Here is a 23176-nt window from a genome sequence, read left to right as displayed (position 1 = left end):
TAGATGTGAACAGATCCAGCAATTGGTTCTATTTAAAATTGCTTGAGTGGCATTCATAATTAACAAAAAAGTATTATTCTGATAGTTTTGTCTATGCAAAGACTCTCTGGGCGATAAAGTATGCAATTGCACGGAAGGAGTGGGGATAACAGATTTCATTTTCAATAGGTAAAAAGTCCTCTAACGGATATGCTTCCTCCACCAAAACCCAAAACCAACAGTTACTAAAAATCCAGTTATTATTACAAAAAGGCAACAATACACTTTGGGGGTCCCCTTACATGCTTGATCATTGTCTCTGCTAGTCATATTTTTATCTAAAAGTTCAGTATGAGCGGTAGCGGGTGCAGGCATTGTAGTCTTCAATTGAAAAAACACCAATTGTTAGTTTGCTGGCGACTCCAGTTGCGCGTCTTCTTAATGTCTTTCCCACAACCCTCAGCCAACAGAATCCTTCCATACAATCGGGCCAAAAAGACAAGCCCTCAAATGATTTTTCTCAATCGCATGGTCAGACCATGCTGTACGTCTATTTCCTTGGACGCAAATTATATTTCACAGTTTCTGGTGCAAACAAAGTGTCGTCACCTCCTCCTGGAGGTGGCGAGTGAACGGAAATGGGATCAGAAAAGGATTGATCCGGAAGTTCCACTGTTGGGGTGTGCAGAGACAAGATGGACGTTTTGTCTGGCCTTGCGAATTCTGGAACAGTCTCCGATACTCCCTTGTCGGTTGTTGCTGTTTCAGGCACGCTAGTTACAGCAGTGGGAAGGGATTCTGTGTCATATGTATCATATGGCACGGGCTGCGGGATCCGTTTGGTGTGCGTCGCATGGATCCAGTTCTTACGACCAGCTACCCGCACAGCAGTCTAAGTGACTAGCAGGACTTGGTAGGGACCCCTCCACCGAGGTGCAAGGCAAGACGACCTCTCAAAAACGTTTGTGAGGATCCAGTCCCCCGGTCGTAGACTGTGACCTGGACCCTCGTATTGTACAGTTAATGCTTCTCGCACCTGGTGATAAATTGAAAACAGATATTTTGTCAACTGGTTACAGTAATCTGAAAGAAGCACATTTTCTGTATCCCGTAATGAACTGCTTTTTGGCAAACCTCAAATATTAGCAGGTCTCCCATTACCACCTCAAAGGGAGAGAGCCCAGTCTTAGTTTGAGGGGTTGTTCTCATCGAAAGTAGCACGATCGGTAAGGTGTCCGGCCATTTTAGCTTGGTGCCAGCACACGTTTTAGCGAGTTTGTTCTTCATAATGCTGTTATGCCTTTCCACTAATCCGGCACTTTGGGCATGTCTGGCCGAATGGAACCATTTATCAATCTGTAATCCTTTGCAAATTTGTAGGATTACAGTAGCGATAAAGTGTGGCCCATTATCCGACCAGATGACTCTCGGCAGCCCATACCTAGGAAAAAACTCTTTCAACAGAGTTTTTGACGTGGTTATGGCCATTGCATCTCTAACTGGGAAGGCCTCAACCCACTTACTAAAGGCGCAAATGACAACCAACACATATTTAAGATTGTTGCAACGTTCCATTTCAATAAAATCAAAGTGAATAACCTTAAATGGAACAGAAGGTGGAGCAAAACTTCCTCTAGGAGTCGAGGTACCTTTTCCTACATTGTGCTGCAAGCAGACCATGCACCCTTGGACAAAGCGCTCCGCAGTTTTGAAAATCTTATCATTGGCCCATACACTGTGTAGCATTTTAGTCAATTTAAGCGCACAAACATGTGTCAGACCACAAGCCATAATAACCATCATTGTAATGCAGGCGTCACGGAGTAACCATTTTCCTTCAATTTTGTCCACCCAACACCCATCATCATCCATTCTCCCTGCACCCTCGATCCATCTCTTAGTTTCCTCTAAGGTTGCATCTGCTTGAATGCCTTTTACAGAATTGATACTTTCACCTAAAGTGCAAATATTTAAAGTTTCTCTTACAGCATACATTTCTGAACTGAAAGCAGTGGCAGTTTATTTAGCTATGTGATCAGTGAAAGCATTCCCTTTTCCTACATCATCTGTAACCTGTTGATGTGCTGAACATTTTACAATAGCTAACTGAATGGGGAGTGCGAGTGCTGAAAGTAATCGCACTATTAAAGTGCCATGCTGAATTTTCGTTCAGTGCGAGGTCAAGAAACCTCGTTCTTTCCAAAGTCTACCGAAGTTGTGAACCACCCCAAAAGCATACTGACAATCGGTATATATATTTACTGTAAGCTCTTCAGAAAGTTCACATGCTCGAGTTAACACTATAATTTCTGCGGCCTGCGTGGAATTATGCATAATTCATTTGGTTTCCACAATTGTGCTTAAAGTAGTGACGGCATAAGCAGCCGTGGATGTACCGTTCGGAAGTTTAAAACAAGAGCCATCACAAAATAGCTCTCTTTGTGGGCTATTCAAAGGCATGTCTTTCAGACTGATTCTGCATTTAGTCTCTTGTTCTGTCACATAAAGGCAATCGTGTGACGTTTCGTCACCATCAACAGTATCTTGCAGGACAGGTAAAAGTTCAGCCGGATTTAATACACAACACCTCTGAATTTGAATGTGTGGGGCAAACAAGATTGGTTCATATCTTGTCAATCGTGCGGAAGTGAGATGTTGCATTTGAGTTCTATTTAATAAAATATCTACAGAGTGAGGTACCATTAGGGTTAACGCATGACCCAGGACCGTTCCCTCACTCTGTTTTACAGACACAGCAGCAGCAGCAACAGCTCTCAAACATCTCTGCAAAGCGCATGCAACAGGATCAAGGGCGGATGAGAAATAGCCGCATGGCCTATTCTTCCCTCCATGTTCCTGCGTTAACACAGCCAAAGCACTTCCATCACGTTCATGCACATACAACACAAAGGCCTTGTCATAATTCGGAGTTCCTAAAACCAGCGCTGAACACATGGCGGATTTGAGCAAATCAAATGCTGTCTGGTGTTCCAAAGTCCATGGCAATGTCAAAGAAATGCCCTTCTTTGTCAAAGCCAGCATTGGTTTAATCGTTAACAAAAAGTTAGGGATCCACAATCTACAGTAAGAAGCCATACCTATCAGGGCTCTAACTTCCTTCTGCATATTTGGGACAGACATGACAGAAATAGTCTTTATTTGTTCAGGTGTCAACCATCTTCCCTCCTTTGACAGGAGATAGCCTAAATAGGCGACCTCCTGACAACAATATTGGAATTTTTTAAGTGAAGCTTTGTGGCCATGTTTCGCTAGATGACAAAGCAACAACACAGTGCCTTCTTTACAGGCGCTCTCAGAATCAGCAGCCAAGAGGAGATCATCTGCGTACTGTAGTAATGTGCAAGTAGTAGGCAACTCGAGAGTATCGAGCTGCTCTTTCAATGCCCTACTATAAATACTTGGACTCTCAGTGTACCCTTGTGGTGCACGAGTGAATGTGAATGAGCATCCACCTAGGGTAAACGCGGACAAATACCTGCTATCCTTGTGTATAGGAATACTGAAAAAAGCGTTTTTAAGATCAAAAATGCTAAAATGAGTGGCAGAAGCCGGAATCATGGTTAGTATCGTTGTAAAATCAGGTGCAATAGGAAACTGAGGAGCCACAATTTTGTTAATATCACGTAAATCAATTATAAAACGAAAGGGAATCACATTATTACCTTTTTTGTATACTGGCAAAATGGGGCTGTTACATAGGCTACCCGTAATTTCCTCAATTACTCCACGATGTACAAAATCAGGAACTATACATTTCAAAGCCTGCTCGCCTTCAACTGAGATCTTACATTGCGGGACGCGAGGCAAATTTACTTCATGTTTCAGAATAATTTTAACAGGTTCAATTTGAAGAATGCCCACATCATTATCATCAATTGCCCATAAGCATTCTAGAACATTACTGAATTCTGGCGGTAAGGGTTGAGTCAAAATCTGAGAGGCGAGTGAATGCTGAGGTGAAATTGTTAACCGAACTCCATCCGGAGAACAATGTATTACTGCATGCAATGCCTTCAACAAATTTAACCCCAGCAAGTTCTCCCCACAGTTTGTGGTAAGTAGAAATGGACACTGTTCCGTGAAGGGACACAGTGTTATCGGTACCGGCAAAGAGACCGGACAAACTACAGGTGTGCCTGAAAACCCTACGGAAACGTTGAACTGCCCTGACAGGGGAATATTTGGAACCCGTGAATGATCAATGGACCATTTCTGTGCTCCCGTATCTACTAAAAATAGATGCTTCCTATTTCCCACTGCCATCTCAACGTAGGGGCCTTTCTGATGAACGGGAATAGGCGTTGGTTCCAAATCCTGCTTCAGGAAATCCTAGCAAAACAGAATATTATCAAAAGGAAGCTCTTCAGAGAGGTACGTGGCAGAAGGGATCTCAAAAATGTTTCTATTATCCACATTCGAAACTTGCTTATCTTGTGAAGGAGGTTTCTGTGATTCTGGTGCAAACTGACCTCTGCCAGGGCCCCCTGCACCTGGGCGACCTCTGGATCGTCTACCCATGTTCCCAAATGACCTTTGCTGCAAGGTCGGACATTGTGCACGCCAGTGGCCTTCCTGTCGACAATAGGCACAATTGTTAATGGTTACCGGAGCCAAGGGTGCACTTCCCTGTGGAATGTACTGACCTCTAAATTGATTACCCCCTCTAGGGCTTCTAACAGTCTGTTGTAATACGAATTTTATTTTCAGGTCACCCTTTTTTTTCTCAAGTTTTTCCTTTTCAGTATTTACAAAATTTGCATAGTACTGAGCCATATGCCATATGCAGCACTTCTGATTGAGACTTCACCTGCCAAGCGCTTTCGGAAGACATAATCTGTAACTGGATGTCAGGCAGCAATCCACGTACAAATTTGTCGACAAACAACCTTTTCCCTGATTCTGTGCCTAAGTCTTGTCCACTGAAATCTGAAAATACCTGCTCGAACCGATTGAAGAAATTGGTAGCACCCTCAGATTTTCCTTGGACACAGGCCGTAAGCTTGTCACAAATTATTCTTTTTTCAGGAACTATAGTTTTCAATTTTACAATAATTCTATTAGGCAAGGTTAATATCACTTGAGGCGGTCGTTCGCCGGCTGGTCTTTCTCTATCTAGCCTAACCATGTTACCCCATGTATCTCCCAACCCAGGTATATCATCTATAGTCCTAATCTGTTTCCACAAATCGACTGGCAGGAGTACAGGAAATAATAAATCAATATCACTTAAGGTGAATACCGACGACTGTAAGACCAACTCTATTTCTTTATAGAACCCGGTCGGATTCTTTCTTACATTGGGAATAGATTGCTTTATGGTGTTCACTTCCTGTCTTGAAAACGGGACGTGACAAATTGTGATACGTAATGTGCAGGAATTTCTCCCGCAAGTATTCCTCGTCCAGCATCGGCCGCAATCTCAACTTTCGGGACAAATGTCGGAGGGACCTCTCTCATAGGCAACTGAGAAGTAGGCAGCTCCGAACACTTACTAAGCAACAGAGCCAAATCAAGCGCTAAGGCAGTCGAAGAAGTATCAATTGAAAAAGCTCTTGTATAAACACTCAACAATTCTGCAGGACAACAAATCTTTTTCCTTACACACTCATTCTGTAGGTACTCTATCATCACCTGTATCACTTTCTTTTGCATTTCTAACGTATACTGACTATATGTGTCATAACCTTCATCTGGAGTTATCGACATATCCGAAATCCATCTTATCGCATCCTTTATACAAATTCGCACTTCCTCACCCTTTAATTCACGGTGGGGAGAAAACCGTTTCTGTAAGTACATAATACTTAAATCACCACCATCTACTTCCTCATTCTGTAACCCTTCCAACTCCTTCCTATACTCAAAAATCCTCTCAACATGCTCATATACTTTCTCTGCAGTATCTCTGGACAACGCTAATGCGTTCAAATCCCGTAACCCTTGTGAGAAATCTACATCGCTTAATCTATTCCACATTATACTCAAATGAGTCCCTAATCCTTCAATAAAAACATTTTTTTCAGGAATACCTTTTAAATTTACGAGTGTGGAAAAAACATCAGCTTGTTCACCCTTCTCCATGCAATGTTTAGCCCAAGCGATCAATTCATTCTTTTTGTCTGGGGACACAGTATTACGAGTCACAACCCTTGGTCTCGCTTCCTGGTCTACTACAAGCGATGCAAAATCACTTGGAAGAGGAAGAGTAGGCACATTCTGAATATCAACAGGTGGAGGCAAGGGGGCGGGCAAAGGAGTGACAGCTGGAAGAACAGGAAGAACAGCAGGGAGGACCGGAGGAACTATAGGAGGGGGAATAACAACGGGAAGGGGCAAAGCGCCAGGAGGAGGGACGTACGGGGGTGGTGCGGAGGCACCGGGCCTTCGTTCATGCAAAAGTTTATTAATCAATTCATCTGACGTATGAACATCTTTTGAAGGGTAGTTTTTCTGAATGCCTAATTGAAATGCCCTGTCCGTGTTCCGAACTGACTCCAATTGTTTATTTTGATCATATAACCGTGCCTTTTCGACACTTGTCTACGCATATGTTTCTCTCTACACTTTTGTTGCTGCAAAGCTTCTGTTTTCCACCTGTGCAATGCGACAAATGCTGCAGGTCTAGCCTTTTTCTTTACTAATACAGACTCTAGATATTCTATACGAGGGATTTCAAAAATACCATTGGTTGGCTACCGAAGATTAGAATTATGCCATATGTCATTAAATGCTATACTACCAAAGCCTTTCTTACAATACATAGTACATGCCGGCGACCCTTCCTGTGGTGCGGGACGGCTATCTTCCAAAGATTGTCTGTTGCTGCGGAATAATGCCCTAAAGCAGGCAGACAATTTCCCAGGCATATCAAAGTTCTGGTGTTACCTTTTCATATAATTGTGCTCGCGAGTACAATGCGCCAAATTCAAATTGTCAGGGTTAAATTAAGAATCGGGACACGATTCACCTGACCAAAGAACTGGGAGGCCCGATCGGGTTACTAAGGACAATGCTAAGGTCCCCCGTGTCTGGTGATTTTCAGCAAATTTACCCACCTCGATATATGGACCCTCGTCAAGAAGTCGTCTCATGCTGCAGCTCTCCGTTCAGGGATCGGATCATGCAGTTTTGTCGAGGAATTTGTATCTCGTCTAGAGTGGCCGTTTCTGTTGGCACCGTCCGATCCCGGGCCAATAGCCAAGCCAACCTTCAACGAGACAAAGTCGATCATGAGGGTCCCTATTCGGGCGCCATCTGTGGAATCAGAAAAATACAATATTAAGTTTTTTACACCATGCAAAGGAAAATACACCGTCACAGGCTTGTAAAGTTTCCCAGAATCTTTATTACAAAACTGAACAGTATCGAACAAAGTACACAAATAGCTATTTGGCTGTCAATACATCACAGCGACCACCAGCAGGGTTCAATGTGAGCAGTGAGCAGGATTTGCTAGCTGCACATCAGCGTATTTATACAGTTTGTTATAATGATGTCCAGCCTTTTACAAGTTAATTATATACTGGGCTAGGGTCGCACCAGGTTCATTTCCTAATTTAAATATCTCATGCATGTGGTTTACTTTTCAACATATTTACTAACACACACTATTATTCTTTAGTTTAACATTTACACTCTTTGCACATTGCTTTAATACAGATCAAACACATGTTTAGCATGTCGTATTTAGATAGCGTTATTGTTCTTGTATACTTGTAGGTTAACATTGCTGATTCAAGTAATTCCCTGATCTCGAGGTCAATGAAGGACAAGGTCTACATGACCCTAACATGTAGCCTGAAGGCAGGTTGGACATTAACTACCTACAGAGGTTGGAGAGGTTAAAGCAAGAACAAGAGCACACGAGACGGCCATTTTAGACTGCAGGGTGACTTTGCACGAATAACTAAAATGGCGGCTTCAACCTAAAATGGAGGCTTGATTTACTTAAGGTCACAACCTTGTAATACGGATTTCCTCGCAAAGCGATTGGGCATAGGCCAACATATACAATGAGGACGAAACAATATTATATCAGTTCTAACAACTGTGTTATGTGGGCTGCTTATGCTTATAGGGGATATTAATTACAATCAATGCTCTACTAACAACCCAAAACCAACATCGTACTAAAGTAAAATGGCTAATCGTGCATTTATTATGTCCGCGGACAGCCGCAGTGACTGCAGACATGACGAACACATCAGGGGCACCTGCCACCTAAACAAATACAGCATTTGACACATCTCTTACTCCCCAACCCTCCCCAGGCACTTCCACACATCAACACACTCCCCAACATTGCATTTTTCCTCTGTTCACCACCACGCTGTCCACGGATGTCCGCGGATCCAAGATGGCGGGTGCATCAAAACAATGTGACACACATCAAGCGTCACTCCAATCAATTAGCGAACACATTGCTTGTCCACAGACATGACGCAAGCCAATTAACCAATAGGTGTCCTGTCCGCAGAACGTACAGGGAAATGTGTCCGCGGAGCGGACATGGATATCACTAATTTTTTTAGATCTACTTTTTGGTCGTTTTAAAAAAAAACTACTGGACTGATGTCCACCAAATTTATAAAAGCTTTTCACTTTCAGGACCAAGCCACTGCTCCTCCCACAAATTTGGTGAAAATCCGTCCAGCGGTTTGAGCTGTAGGTTTGAGCAATGTTTTTTCCCCATTCACTCTATGGGAAAATAAATGTTTTGGGACGCCACTATACGTTTGCCGCTCCTGGACAAAACCTCACCAAAGTTTGAAAAAAAATGTACTTATCATTTTATGCTAATCTTCTATCTGTTGGCTTGTTCCAGTTTTTTTGGGCAGTTAGATACCTGTTGGCGTATTCTAACTGGTTATAGTTTTTTATTTATACTTTCAAGTTATTGATTTATCTGTTTGGTTGTTGCAGACTCTTGGGACAGTTAGATACCTGTTGGTGTATTCTAACTGTTTATAGTTTTCTAATTGAAGTTGTGTTAATGTTTATTCACAGATTAGTTATAAAACTTTGGTTTTAAGAATATTAAATAAGCTTTTATAAGATTTGCTGGTAATATCTGCTTTAAAGTAATGGCACTAGCATTACATTCGAACCATCCACAATTCTTTTTTAAATATGCAGTGTAGTGACCTGCATTGGTTGTGGCTCCTGCGTGGTAGATTATACCTATTGTTGAGAAGGTTTCTTACCAAGTGATACTTGACCATGTGTGAATCCAGTCAGCTTGCAGTTGTTTTTGGTACCATCTGCACTGTAACGTAAAAGCATTAGTATTATGTATTTACTATGTGTCTGTATTTGTAAAGTGGAGCAGTTACATGAATTGCAGGTAGTAGATAATCTGCTATGGTTTGCATTTTGTACATGTTGCTGAAATGGAATAGATTCACAGTTAGGTACTGATAGATACACAAAGCGTTCATTAGGGACATCTTCTTGTGCCACGTGGTTGCAGAGAGTGCATGTATGTTCCCACATGTATGAAATCTGAAAGATTTCATATATAGGTATGTTTTTATTTTCCAGTACTTGTAGTAAGTACATTAGAAATTGTTGTGGATCTTCTTGTGGGTTTATAGTGAATTTGACCATTCCAGCACAGTTGTCCAATTCCTGTCTTATTCCAGGAACACTGTAGGTGTTGTCAAGATTGTTGGTTGCATTTCTATGAAGGACTAACATTCGCAAACACAATTGGTCTGTATTGTGTAAGTAAATGTTGTCATAATTAGTGGCAATTGGAACAGAATATTTATTGCTACATTTGCGTAGCAATTTACACCAGTTTTATTTGAAAATTTGAATGGACCTGATAGTTCTGTGTCCAAGTCATTAAAGTGTCATTAAAGCTTCTTTGAAGAAGTACCTGAGTTACTTTGAGCAGTAGATTCTTCTTTGGTTGTTGTAATTGATGAAGTATTAGCTTTGCTTACTCTCTTTGGAGAATTTGCAGTAAGATCCTGTTTCGTTTCTGTTTGAAGTAGTTTTCTTTTACAACATTTTGCTTTTTGTGGCACAGGATAGGTTTTTAGATGGTGCTGTACAGCGAACATAGTCTATTGTATTCTAGAATGAAAGGAATATCAGCATTTACTTTACTTGCATCAAAGTTGATTAGAAATAGACTGGCAAGTGTATGTAAGCGTGATAGTGCTACAAAGCTCATGCCATCTTTAAAGTCTGTGTTCCCAATATCTATCAATGCTTTATCTAGGGTAAGACCTCGTGATTTGTGAATGGTGACTGCGTATGCTAGAGTTAGAGAAAATTGTTCTCTGCATACATACATGTCTTTGAATAGAAGGAATCGTGCTGTTGAGCATCCTATCCTTTTAACTTCTGATAGTTTGTCAAAGAGAATATTGACAAACTGAATGTTGTTGTCACAAGGGTATGTTTGAAAGACAACAACTGTACCAAGTGCTCCAGTAACTAGTCCTTGCTCCACGTCAAGGTTACGTTTAAACATTACTCTACAGTTTATAGATAATTTTTATATTTTTTCCAAACCAGCTGTGTTGGAGATAGAGTTTTCTAAGGTATTTAGTCTTGTTGACACATGGGTAGTGTCATACCATGTACGTCCAGTTTGTCTGTGGAGCAAATTTCAATTATTGGTTGCATTTATTTTTGCAACATTATTTCATTGAATTTTGAACAGCTTGCAAGAATTGGCATCAAGGACATACAATTGACATTTTCGTGTGCTAATTTTTCCATGACATCAGTAGGACATGAGTTATGTCCATAGAGTGCATGGATGTGTTGGGTTTTTAGTATAGATTGTGCTTCTTTAAATAGTACACCAACTCTAATACTTTTTAAAATGTTGGCGTATGTGAGGTCTGCAGACTGGTGCATGTTTTATGTTAATTCTCTGTATTGGAAATGTTGCCAAAGGTTGACATTTCCTATGCTGGCAACAGTTTTACGACATAGTTTGTGTCCTAAGGTTTTAAAAATAGGTTCACCTTTCACTGGTGTCAATTGAAGACGATCTCCGAAAACAATACTGTGTTTTCCTCCAAAGAGCTCTTCCTAATTTGTTTTGAGTACTTCTTGTAATCTGATGTGAATCAAAGCCAACATTATGTTGGAGACCATGCTCACTTCATCTATTAGTAGCATTTTCATTTGTTTTAACACTCTGCATAGTTCCATTGCAGCTTCTGTAGAAAGTTTGTAATAGTCTAATTTGTTTTCGTGTTCTACTGGAAGGAGTACTAAATGGTGTAAAGTGACACCACCTATGTTGTTGTCAGCACTGGCTTCTGATACGGTTTCAGTCCCCCTCTTTCTCTCTTCAACCTCCTCATCTGTGGATTCGGAATCCTCCTCTACTGGGCTGAGCGTTTGATATGCCTTGTAGTCCTTTTCTTTTTTTCGAGGCTGAGCTTGTCTCCCACAAGAGGAAGCCACAGTGAGAGTGTGTAAATACGCCCTGACCGTGTCCCTCTCCCAGGAGGGACAAAAAGGGGAAAAAAGCCAAAGTAGGCAAAAAAAACCCCTAGCAAACAGCTTGCAAGAGTTGGCTTCAAGGAAATACAGTTGACATTTTTGTGTGCTAATTTTTCCATGACATCAGTAGCACATGAGTTATGGCCATAAAGTGCATGGATGTGCAGGGTTTTTAATATTGATTGTGCTTCTTGAGATAGTAAACCAACTCTAATACTTTTTAAAATGTTTGCATATGTAACGTCTGCAGACTGGCGCATATTTTCTGTTAATTCTCTGTATTGGAAAGGTTTTAAAAATAGGTTCACCTTTCACTGGTGTCAAGATCTCCGAAAACAATAATGTTTTTCCTCCAAAGAGCTCTTCGTAGTCTGTTTTGAGTACCTCTTGTAATCTGTGGTGAATCAAAGCCAACATTAGGTTGGAGACCATGCTCACTTCATCTATTAGTAGCATTTTCATTTGTTTTAAAACTCTGCGTAGTTCCATTGCAGCTTCTGTAGAAAGTATGTAATAATCTAATTTGTGTTGGTGTTCTACTGGAAGGAGGGGTAATCGGTTTAAAGTGACACTGCCTATGTTGTAGGCAGCTAAACCTGTGGGGGCAGTTACAACAGCTGACAGTTTGTTGTTTGTCATTTGTTGAAGGAACTTGCTGATGATTTTGATTTAGAATGTTTTTCTTAAATGAGCTTGACCACTGACGTATAGCAGTATAGGTTTGTAGTTTTGGCAGGTATTGTTTTTATTTTCATGTTGTACACCGCGTTGAATTTGTTTTGTTACTTCTTGGAAAATGCTACTTTGCTCATTGTTCAGGTTTGATTTCAGTACAGTGAAGTCTTCCGTATCGTCTTCATAGTGACACATGCTGTTTTCTACTTTTGTCATAGCTAATTCTGCCTCATTTGCTATTAGTGGCTGTTCCAGTGGTTTTTGGCTTCCTGTTACAGAAGGTTGACTACTGTCGGGCGTGTCCTCATCTACTTGGGCCTGGAGTTCTTCTTCATGTTGCTGTTCATGTTGCTGTTCATTTTCCAACATTGTTTTGTACTGTGTAAAGTTTACATCTGTTATAGTGCTTTCATTTGCTTTGAAAGCGTCTTCATAGGAGTCATAGATATCTAGTAACTATTCTTCTTTTCTCCATGGTTTAAAAAGTTGTAGCAGGGACATGTAATATAGTTATTTATGTTGAGGAATTTTTTATGTCAATTTGATATGATTAATTAAGCTTTGTTTTGGTAAGTTTCACTAAGCTGCCTTCACAATTTGTCACTCTGTATCTACCTTAGCTTTCATCTGATTTTATATGATTTTGTATGTAAGTTCCGTAAATTACCGCCATGGCGTAAATTACGTTAACGCCGAGTAGCGAAGACGTAAATAGCACCTAATTCCGACCCATCGGGCACGTGCTTTACGCCATGGCGGTAATGTAAAGTACGCCATAGCGCTAATGGGCCAAAAACGGCCCTTACCGCCATCGCACACCGTCCATGGAGCACTACCGCCACGCACACCGTAGCGGTCACCGTACTTAGCGGTCACCGCAGTTAGCGGTCACCGTAAATAGGCGGAAGCGGAAATAGCGCCATCGCGCAGGTACGGGAAATGGCATGGCGGCCATCTTTAAAAACACATTCCATCGCCATCCTCCACTACCATACCTCATCCGGCCCCCATAACCATCCACACCCATCACCCACCCCAAAACCACATCCAACATGCCCAAAGTTGTAAAAAAGGCATGTGACAGGCAGCGCCAAGACCGCTTCACCAAGGAGGAACTTAACATGCTGGCAGAGACCCTGCAAGAGAATGCGGAAGTCGTATTCTCGACACAGATGACAAGGGCGGCTATCATGAAGAAGAAGGCGATATGGGCCCTAGTGGCACAGCGAGTGAGTGCAGTGGGGGCCGCACCCCGCACAGCCCAGCAGTGCCGGAAGCGCTGGGACGATCTGAGGCTCCGTGTCCGTAGCATCATTTTGGCTAACCGCAACCTAGCCATGTCAACTGGCGGAGGCTCAGAATCACCTATCAAGCTCCAGGCGTGGGAGGAAATATGCGCATCCACCATAGGGATGGAGAGCATTGAAGGTGTCGGAGCCATGGAGAGAGGAGTGCCGACCCCAGGAGACGCAGGTAGGTGGCCAGAGCTATGCATGCCACACTCAACAAAGCCCCACTGTGCGAAGTACCCAGTCGCCCCATAGTGCACATGCAACACATCGACAGGTGAACGTGCACAGACACATCCCAACACCACCCTGCAAACAAGCAGCATGCACACCCTAACTGCTGGAACACACATAGCACCATGCTACCTCCACACAAAAGCCACCAAACCTGTACGAAATGCGCTGCATGCACCGACTGTATAGATGTCATCCCCTAATGCACGTCCAATGTCCGCGGACCCATCAATAACACATCCCTCCTTTGCTCCACCACAGATTCCGACACAGAGCCCCAGGAAGAGGGCAACACCGCATCCTGTTCCTCCAGAATGGCCAGGCCGCAGGCATCCACCCCAGCCGTCCGGAAGGGAACCCACCGGCAGCCACCAACCCTGCCTGGGGTAGAGGACAGGCAAGTGCCAGCCCCCACTACTGCTGACACAGACACAGCAGCAGCAGCAGACATGCCACTAGTTGTGGCCACTGAGGGGACAGCCTCTGCCGCAAGCAGCACCCTTGGGGAGAGTGCAGCCATAGCGGCAGACTCTGACAGCGGGCCAGGCAGCATTGAGGACATTGATGTTGAAGGGCCCACTGCCCATCCACATTCCCCCGCAATTTCCCTAAGCCCCCTGCAGGCGGATGCCACACAGGGGCAGTCCGACTCCGACGAATGGCCAGCCACCCCATCCCCCCAGCCTGAGGTGGGCATCGCACCGGAGATGCAAATGGCACTGGCCATAGGCCAGCAGAACCAGCAGGCACTACAGGACATTGCAACACGGCAGCAACAACTAAGTGACCTCCTCAATGCACATGTGGCACAGTGTGGTGGGGCAAGGGATGCCATGGAGCGGTCAGCTGACCGTGTCACAGCTGCCATAGAGAACTCCACAAGGAGTATATGCACTGAGCTAGCGGCTGTGCGCAATGAACTCAGTGAACTTGTGCACACCATCAGGGACATGCGACCGGATGTGGGGCGTGGAGCCTCATCAACCACTAGCTCAGCACAGAGCAGCCCCGTCCGTAGATCTGGGCGCACTCTCCGCAGCACGGCCAGGGGTGCCCCAGGGGCCATGGGAGGGGATACACATCCTTGACTTGCCTGTTCAGCAGGACTACTCCGCACCTTGTAGCACGGACACTACTGCACCATTGTTGGGGTGTTCAGGGGGGAGGTGGGAGGGGATTGGGGGTGTGTTGGGGTGTTCAGGGGGGAGGTAGGAGGGGGGAGGGGGTGTGTTGGGGTGTTCAGGGGGGAGGGGGTGTGTTGGGGTGTTCAGGGGGGAGGTGGGAGGGGGGAGGGGGTGTGTCACAAGATTTCACTGTTGCAATACACATTTATCATTACCACAAACCAAATGTGTTGACATCTTTATTGCGTCCATGTGCTACATTGTTGTAGAGTCCACAGTGTGCATGTCCCACACACACACAGTGCGCCGAGTGCCGTCTCCATGTGACACGCATACGCTGTGTGTGCTAGAAGCATTGGTCAATGAGAGTCTGACGCATGACACGCCCCTCCTGTGCATCGCTGCCTCCTTGAGGTGGTGCCCCATCCCCACCCTCATCATCCTCATCGTCAGGTGGTAGCAATTCTACGTCAGGGGGCAGGGGCACATTTCTTCTGACGCACATATTGTGTAGCATGACACATGCCATGACGACCTTTGCAACCTTCTCATGCCAGTACAGGAGTGCCCCGCCAGACCTGCTGATGCAGCGGAAACGTGCCTTCAGTAGGCCAAAAGCTTGCTCGATCACTACACGCGTACGGGAATGGGCACGGTTGAAGTCCTCCTCATGCTGGTTCTGTGGGTTTCGGACTGGTGTAAGGAGCCACCTCTTCAGGGGATAGCCTGCATCACCTGTATGTGGGCAAGAATGTATGCGTCAGGGATGAGCTTGAGTGATGTACATGAAATGCCACCATGAATTGCATTGAACATTGATTTTGCACCAGTTTCTTCTGTGCTACTGGTTTCACACCGTGCAACCGCTATATTGTTATTGTTATTGTTATTTTGCACTTATATAGCGCCTTATATACCATTGGTATGGTCTGAAGGCGCTGGTAGGTTGAACGTCCTTGGGAACCGAAGTTCAGATCAGTAGAGAGAGTAGGGAGAGTCAAAAGGTGCGTGTGAGCACCGGGTATGTGTGCAGCTCGTGCGGTACTTGTATAATAGCTGCTTCTTAGCGGCAGATGTGGTGGTTGAGAGATCAGGATAATGTGTTCGTTCTGGCAGGATTTATCCAGGACGGATGTGACTGCGTTAGGCCTGAGGAAAACGCCTGGCTGGGGGTGTGAAACCAGCAGTGTTTACATAGATTGATGTGGAGTAAGCGGTGTTAGTATGGGAACAGTTATACCGAATGGTGTCATAGTATCTCTGTGTTCTAGTTGAGTGGTGATGTAAAGGAGAGAGTAAGCGTGGTGGTGTGATTTGATGGGTTATATGCTCTTTCAATGTGCACATTTATTAATGCAACTTTTCCCAGAGAGGGTACCGGGCAAACTACAAATTTCATTTTCCCACGAGAGGCTAATGGGCGGTTTTCTAAATACTATTTTCCATAGAGAGGCTATTGGGCACACTTCTAAATTGAGTTTTCCACAGAGAGGCAACTGGTCGCACTTGTAATATCAATATTCCAGAAAGGCTATTGGGAGCATTTCTAAATTCAGTTATCTAGAGGCTATTGGGTACATTTCTAGGTGCAACTTTATGGAGCGTCTATTGGATATACCTCTATAATCGACTTTCACAGAGTGTGCCACATGTCTCACATGTGCCGCTTTTGAATTCCAAGGCACGAGGTATGCAGGGGTGACATGTGCCTTGTGAGTGCCGATCCACTGTGTCCGTTCAGGCTGTTTCTGTAGGTGACCTGGCACGTGTCCCGTGAGGGTTGCATTCACATGATAGCGGGAATGCAGTCTGGCTCATCATTACCCCAGTGAACAAGACTGTTGCCCATGGGGACAGTCTGTGGGCCTTGCTGTCTGTGTTTTGGTGCATTGTTCTTCCAGTCCATCATGTGCCTCCTTTGGGCACAGTCATGGGGAACAGGCCTTTCAGTAGGAGCTGTTGGTGACGTGCATGGACGTACATTTCTTTGGAGTGTATGTGGTCACGGTATGGTCAATGCCCTTGTAGGTGGTTGTGTCAGGGTTGGGTGACACCTTCATTGACATGTCAGGTCTTCTTAGGTCAGGCCTCATGTATGCAGGTGACGTGAGTGCTGCCTCAGGGTGTGTTGTGGCTAATGCTAGTCGCAGCCAGATGGAGCATGCATCATTCCCTCCCCCCTTCCCGCCAGTTGGAGTATGCATCATTCCCCCCCCTGCATTGGTATGTCAATTACCCACCCACTTCACATTTCAATGCCCATGACATTGGACTCACTGAGTAGCCAGGTTCTGGGCCCTGCTTGTTGCTCCATGTAGCGTGGTAATGTTGAGTTCCTCAGGACCAATGAATCATGGGTTGATCCGGGGAATCGGGCACAACAATGTGTGAAGATACTGTTGGAGTCACAGACCATTTGCACGTTGATTGAGTGAAATTGTTTGCGGTTCCGGTACGGTACCTCCTGGGCACGTGGGACCGTCAATTCCACATGGGTGCAGTCGATGGCACCGATGCAACCAGGTATGCCAGCTAGTGCATGGAAACCCACTTTGGTGTTGGCAATCTCCTGGGCAGTCCGTGGTAGTGAGATGTGGTCATCTGTGTGCTTGAGGAGTGCATCCAGCACTTGCGTCAGTGTACGCGAAAACGATGGTTGTGATATGCCATGCAAGTGCCCTACTGTGTGCTGGTAGGTGCCTGTGGCCAGGAAGTGGAGCACGGACACTACCTTCAGTAGGGGGGGATGGCGGTGGGTGTTTCAATCATGCTGGCAATGTCGTTGTGTATCATGTCCACGATGGTGGTGATGGTGTCCCGGTCCAGTCGATACAGGGTGTGGATCTGCTCAGCGGTGAGGTTGAATGGGTTGGGTCTGACGCGTGGGATTGGGGGCTGCCTGCGTGGTAGCACTGGCTGTGCTGGTGGGGCATGCTGGGCCTGCCTTGCCCTCCTTCTCCTCCTGTGTCTCCTCTGTGCAGCCTGTTGTTGTTGTTGTAGTTGTTGTTGTTGTTGTAGTTGTTGTTGTTGTTGTTGTAGTTGCTGTTGTAGCACTCGCATTGCTATCAGGTCCTCCAGCCCCAACATTGCTAGTCCTATCGGTAGCATTGTGGTGTGTGACTGGGTGTGGGCAGGGGTGGGGTGTGCTCTTTTTGTGCTTCCTGTGTCTGTATTGCCTTCACCTGTGCTGTTTCTGTGCACCTGTGGCAGCTGCATTCACTTAACTTGTCCCTTTGCGGTTGATTCGCGATGGCGTTGTTAGCGCCATGGCGGTAAGGTACTTTACGGGCTGGGTGATGGCGTAAGGTGCATGTCCGCTTGGGTCGGCATTCGTGTACCTTACCGCCATGGCGCTAGTTACGGTGTGGGAAGTCGCGTGCACGCGCCCTTGGCGCAGTTAGCGGCAGCGTTGTCTACAATGCCGCTAATGGCATCGTAGTTAACGGTCAGGGGTCGTAATCGGCCCTAGCGGAAAACGATGGCGGTAATCGTTTACCGCCATCGTTTTACGCTTAGCGCCAGGGTCGTAATGAGGCACATGGTTTCCAAAGTGGTGCTCCTGTTTGGGTAGTATGTGTATGGTAAATTGTTTTTCAAAATGTCTTGGCTGTTGGGATCATTTTTGACTATTGTTTCTATGTCCTCATATGAATTGAGAACTTTTTTTCTAGATTTAGCAGGACCAAGACTTAGCCATAGTAAAGTTACATATTTTCCATACAAAGCAGTACAGGTTAAAGAGTCTGCAGCTTCATAGCAGCCACATTCTCTATGAGAGAGAATGTGTATGCCTAAACTGTACAATTTCTTTGACAGTGTTTGGTCAGATTATAGGTGATCCCAGAGATCTTGAAGCTCTGTTTTTTCTGCTTTGGTTAAGTAGGCTGTAACATATCGTGCAACTGCAATGGAATTGTCTGCAATGTACTGCACATCTATGCTTGCATTCCATAAGAGGGCAATGATTGCATTGTAATCATTGATATATTTTGCTTCTTCTGTTCTTTTTATGTAATATGTGTTTTTAGGTGATTTACCTTTGACACTACTGGAGACATGAACTTCTTTACCAGACCTGTTGCTGTAACTGGTGTAGGGAAACCAAGCAGCATTTGGTGTAGTATTTCCCTTTGTTTTTATATTTGGGACGACAATATTTCCCACATTTGTGTATTTGAAATTGTAAAATTTGTGCATGAAGTTCACTAGGTGTTGTTTGTGAAGGAATTTCACAAGTGACATATTTTTCGATAAACTGTAAAACTTTGGCATCACTGTTTGACCAAATTTAGGAGCATCTTTAATCCATAAAAGCATGTGGATATGTGGTGGTCCTCTGGCTTGATATTATTTTCTCCGAAAGAAATGTTCCACTTCTCTGAGGGGAGGAACAGATTTATTACAAATAAAGTGCAGCATAGTAATGAAGCGATGAAGGAAATATCTTGAAAGATTTATAGGATCTAAGGAGCAGAGTTCTCCAGGTGCTAGTATATCTATGTTTGTTTTATTTTTGTTTGCTATGCGTAGGAAATCATGTAAATCTTCCCATGCATATTCTGCACAACTTAATGTAACAAACCAAGTGGGTGGGCCATGGTTTTGTATCATACAACGTACATCACCAGTATTCTTTTGCACCACACATGTTTGCTAACAGATTTGTAATGCTTGATTGTAGAACCTCATCTTTTTCTTGCATTGTTTGTAGTAATTGTGTAGCTGACATATTTTGAAAATGGGTACCTGATTTCACTGTGTGTGCAACTCTGTAGCATAGAGTTGCTAGTTCACTTTCAAAGAGTAGGTGGAATATGTATTCCACATTTTTTCTAAATGAAACACCTGTGTAAAGGCGCGTTATAAATGCCATATCATATCATAAATCTGGGATCTTCAGAATACATTCGTAAAGAGCGGTATTGTGATGCTTATATCTGAGTGGGTCTATCATCGTACCTTCCTCCTTTCCCAGTAGGGAAGAGTAGAGGAAAGGCACGTGCTTCTACACCTTTTACCCATATGATGATTGATGATCCTTTGGTTTGTCGTATTTAGTACATTTCTAGTGCATCATCTATGGTGTCTTTAGAGTGTAATGGATGAATTGTATAATGGTAAAAAATAATGGCTACTGTAGCAGTATCTAGAAGTTGAAATTGACCAGTTTCTGGTGACTCTTGAATTATTTCAGTGGTTTTCCTCAGGTTTTCTTCAATATTAATTTCTTTGTAGTATATATTATTGTCTTTCAGATATTGCAAGACTTGTCTAACTTTATCTAAGTCCACAAGTTGTTGCCAATTTTATTTTGTATGTACACCATTTACTAAGACAATTAAATATTGATCTATTGGACGTTGTACTCCCAGGATGTACATTTTCTTTCATATCTAATGGTAAATAAACTACTTTGTCACAAATGCCTTCGCTAATTCAGAGGGAGGTAATTTTGCTGTTTTTGGTTGAAGGTGTATTATTGCTTGAAATGGGTGCACTGTTTGAATTATGATGCTCTCATATAAATTGAGTTGTTGCAGGGGTTTTGGTAGTGGGAATAATTCCAAGTTATTTTTGATAGCACGTGAAGCAGTTTGGTTGTTGACAAATTTTGCAGTGCAGTAACTGCAAAGTATTAAGGGGTCAGTTATTTCGTATTTGTTTTCTGCTATAAGGTAGAGAGCTAATTCAAACCATTTTGAATCTTCATTGTCTTCTATTTTGTATGTTACGTCTACAGTTTTTTGTGCTACTTTTATAAAAAGTTCTGCGGCAACAGACACACACATGGTTTGGTACTTCAGCGGAAGTACTTTAAAATGTTAGTATTTCTTTTTTGTATGTGTGTAGTAGAAGGTTGCCATCTGTACAATTGTTGCTAGTCTGTTGTAGAGCTATTGCATTTTTTAAGTGGCTTTCACTTCCAAAATATTTTCTCTGGATATGCTCTATTTATTCGAGTAGTTCTTTGGCTGTAGCATGTAGAAGATTGTTATTTAAATTGGCTCGTGCTAAAGCCAGACTTTTAGCATAGTACAGTTTATGGACCAGATTTCTCATATTTGAATGATGTGTTGATATCATTTTAATATGATGGAAGATGCTTTTGCAAATAGGTTCTGAAATGCACGCTAATGAATGTCCTTGTAGTCCTGTGCATTTGCGCACTGGACAGGTATCCATAGTTTGTAGACGTTTAATTTTGAATTTGTCTTTGCCTTTCACATACTGATTGAGGAACTGGCGTAAAGATTTGAAAGAATTTTTGGCAATGTTACACATTGACGTGCACGGTCATTTGTATACAGAACGTTTTGGTTCAGTCGAATGGAGAAGTGATACTGAGTTTTCTGGGGATATTTTTGTAAGCAGCATTTCGTGTACCATTATTGTATTATTAAGTTTTTTCATACCCTCATCCACTGCTGTGTACGGCAATTGTGTTTGTTTGCTTTTGTTTTTATGCTTCTTCATTAAAATATGGTTCTGTGCTTGTGGTGTGACTCCATTCACCTCCACAGATATTTAAGAAGTTATTTTTGTTGATATTCCGTATATTGAGAATTATGTTGTGTAGTTTAGTAGTTCGTTTTGTTAGTGGTTTCATTCTGTTTAAAACTAAAATAAATAACTTCCTTTTAAGAAGGATTGCACTGTCTATGAGAGAGTTTTGCATGATTTCTCTCCTGTTTTTATACAATTCTGAAGGACTCTGAGGCAGAACATTTTTTTTAAATACTTTTTTTGGTATGGTTATTTGCCACTACATCAAGATTTATAGGAGAATTGTTAGCAGTAGTGGTAGCTGAATTCTTGTTAATGACTTTCTGTTTCATTTTACATTTTGAAAGAGGAGGCAAAGTTTATGTACTGGAAGCTTGTTTTGTTTCGCTTAATGACTGTGTTAGCTGTTTTGTTTGAAGTTTCTGTACAAATTCTGCTGGAGATGGATGCTTATTTTGGACACTTTTATTTTGATTTGTGCTGCTTCTGCAGTGCTTTCTACAAGGTTGCTTTTTGGTAGGCATTCTTTGTGGTCTGTTGGAAAAAAAAGAAGGTATGGGTTGGGCTGTTGTGCAATGTATGTGTGCTGTGTGCATGAGTGTCTGAGTATGATGGTAATGATGTATGTGGAGGTGTATGATTGTGCAATGGCCAGCTACAACAAGTTGGGAAGAATATTCTTGTATTTGTGTGTTACTATACTGGGGTTCAGATGACAATACAAAGTAAGCTAGTGGTGGTGAGGGGAAGCACTAATACTAACTCTAATGGTATAGAACAAAAAAAATTCTTTGTTCTGCAATACTAACATTCAATAATTTGTGCCCCGAAAAACGAGAATTTTTGTGCCATATTGCCCTCAAATCCCTGTTTAACAAATGGGGATTTGTGGGCAGAATGGCGCAAAAATCCCTGTTTTTCGGCGCACAAATTCCATGAATCAGCCCCACAGTGTATTTGAGTAACAGTTAGAACATTATGGTAGTATTGTACTTAATTTTTTGTATGCAAAGAGTAGGTTTCTTCTGAGTTGTTGTTTGTACTTCAGATGATGCTGTTTTTCAGGAGAATGGTCTTCACTGCAATTGTAAAAGAAAGAAGTTAGTAATGTGTGTTTTCATAGCACTGTTGTTAATTTAGACCTTGATTTTCATGTTTTTGTAATAGTAGTGTTTTTTGATAACTGAACATAGTGTGTATATGCAGTTTCCTTTGCCTATGTGCAGCCTGTGTATTTTACTTAGAGTTGAACATGCTTTGCAAATGAGTATAATACTAAGCATATGAAACACTTGGTTTCTTAAGGCTGTGTTATTGTATGTTAGGTAGATAGAAGAAATAATCATATACTTATTTTGCAATTTTTATAGGGTAAATGGCAGAAACTGTATAGGAAAGCATGGAATGTATGCATTTGTGAAGGTGTGGATAATAAAGCAGAAGGATGTGATGTAGAGGCAGTGGTGTTGTTTCAGCTGGGAGTTTTCCTAATTATAGTGTCTATCTGTGTGAGTGTATTAAGATGCATTAACTCATCCTGGCTGTGTGTAATTTTATAATACACTACAAAGTGTTTTCTATAATGATACTGTTATTTCTCCCATCCTTTAATATGCAATTACAGTTTTTTAGATAGCTGTGTGTGTAAATAAAAATTGATTTGGATAGCAGACAGGTTTGCAAGTGACAGTTGATTATAGCAGATTGGAAAAATGACAGTAAGTTCATTTTCTGGGTTATACAGGTTAAGTGGCAATTACCCTGTTTATATGCATTTATACAAGAGCTGTACATGTACTGTGCAGAACATATGCATATCTGTAGTTTGTATTCATGCATGTGGACATGCATGAAGCTGCAAATAGAAATCTTGAAGAC

This window comes from Ambystoma mexicanum, chromosome 9 (assembly GCF_040938575.1).
Source record: "Ambystoma mexicanum isolate Mex_15411 chromosome 9, UKY_AmexF1_1, whole genome shotgun sequence".
Classification (NCBI taxonomy): domain Eukaryota; kingdom Metazoa; phylum Chordata; class Amphibia; order Caudata; family Ambystomatidae; genus Ambystoma; species Ambystoma mexicanum.
The sequence above is the reverse complement of the archived record's forward strand: the minus strand, read 5'-3'. Positions refer to the sequence as shown.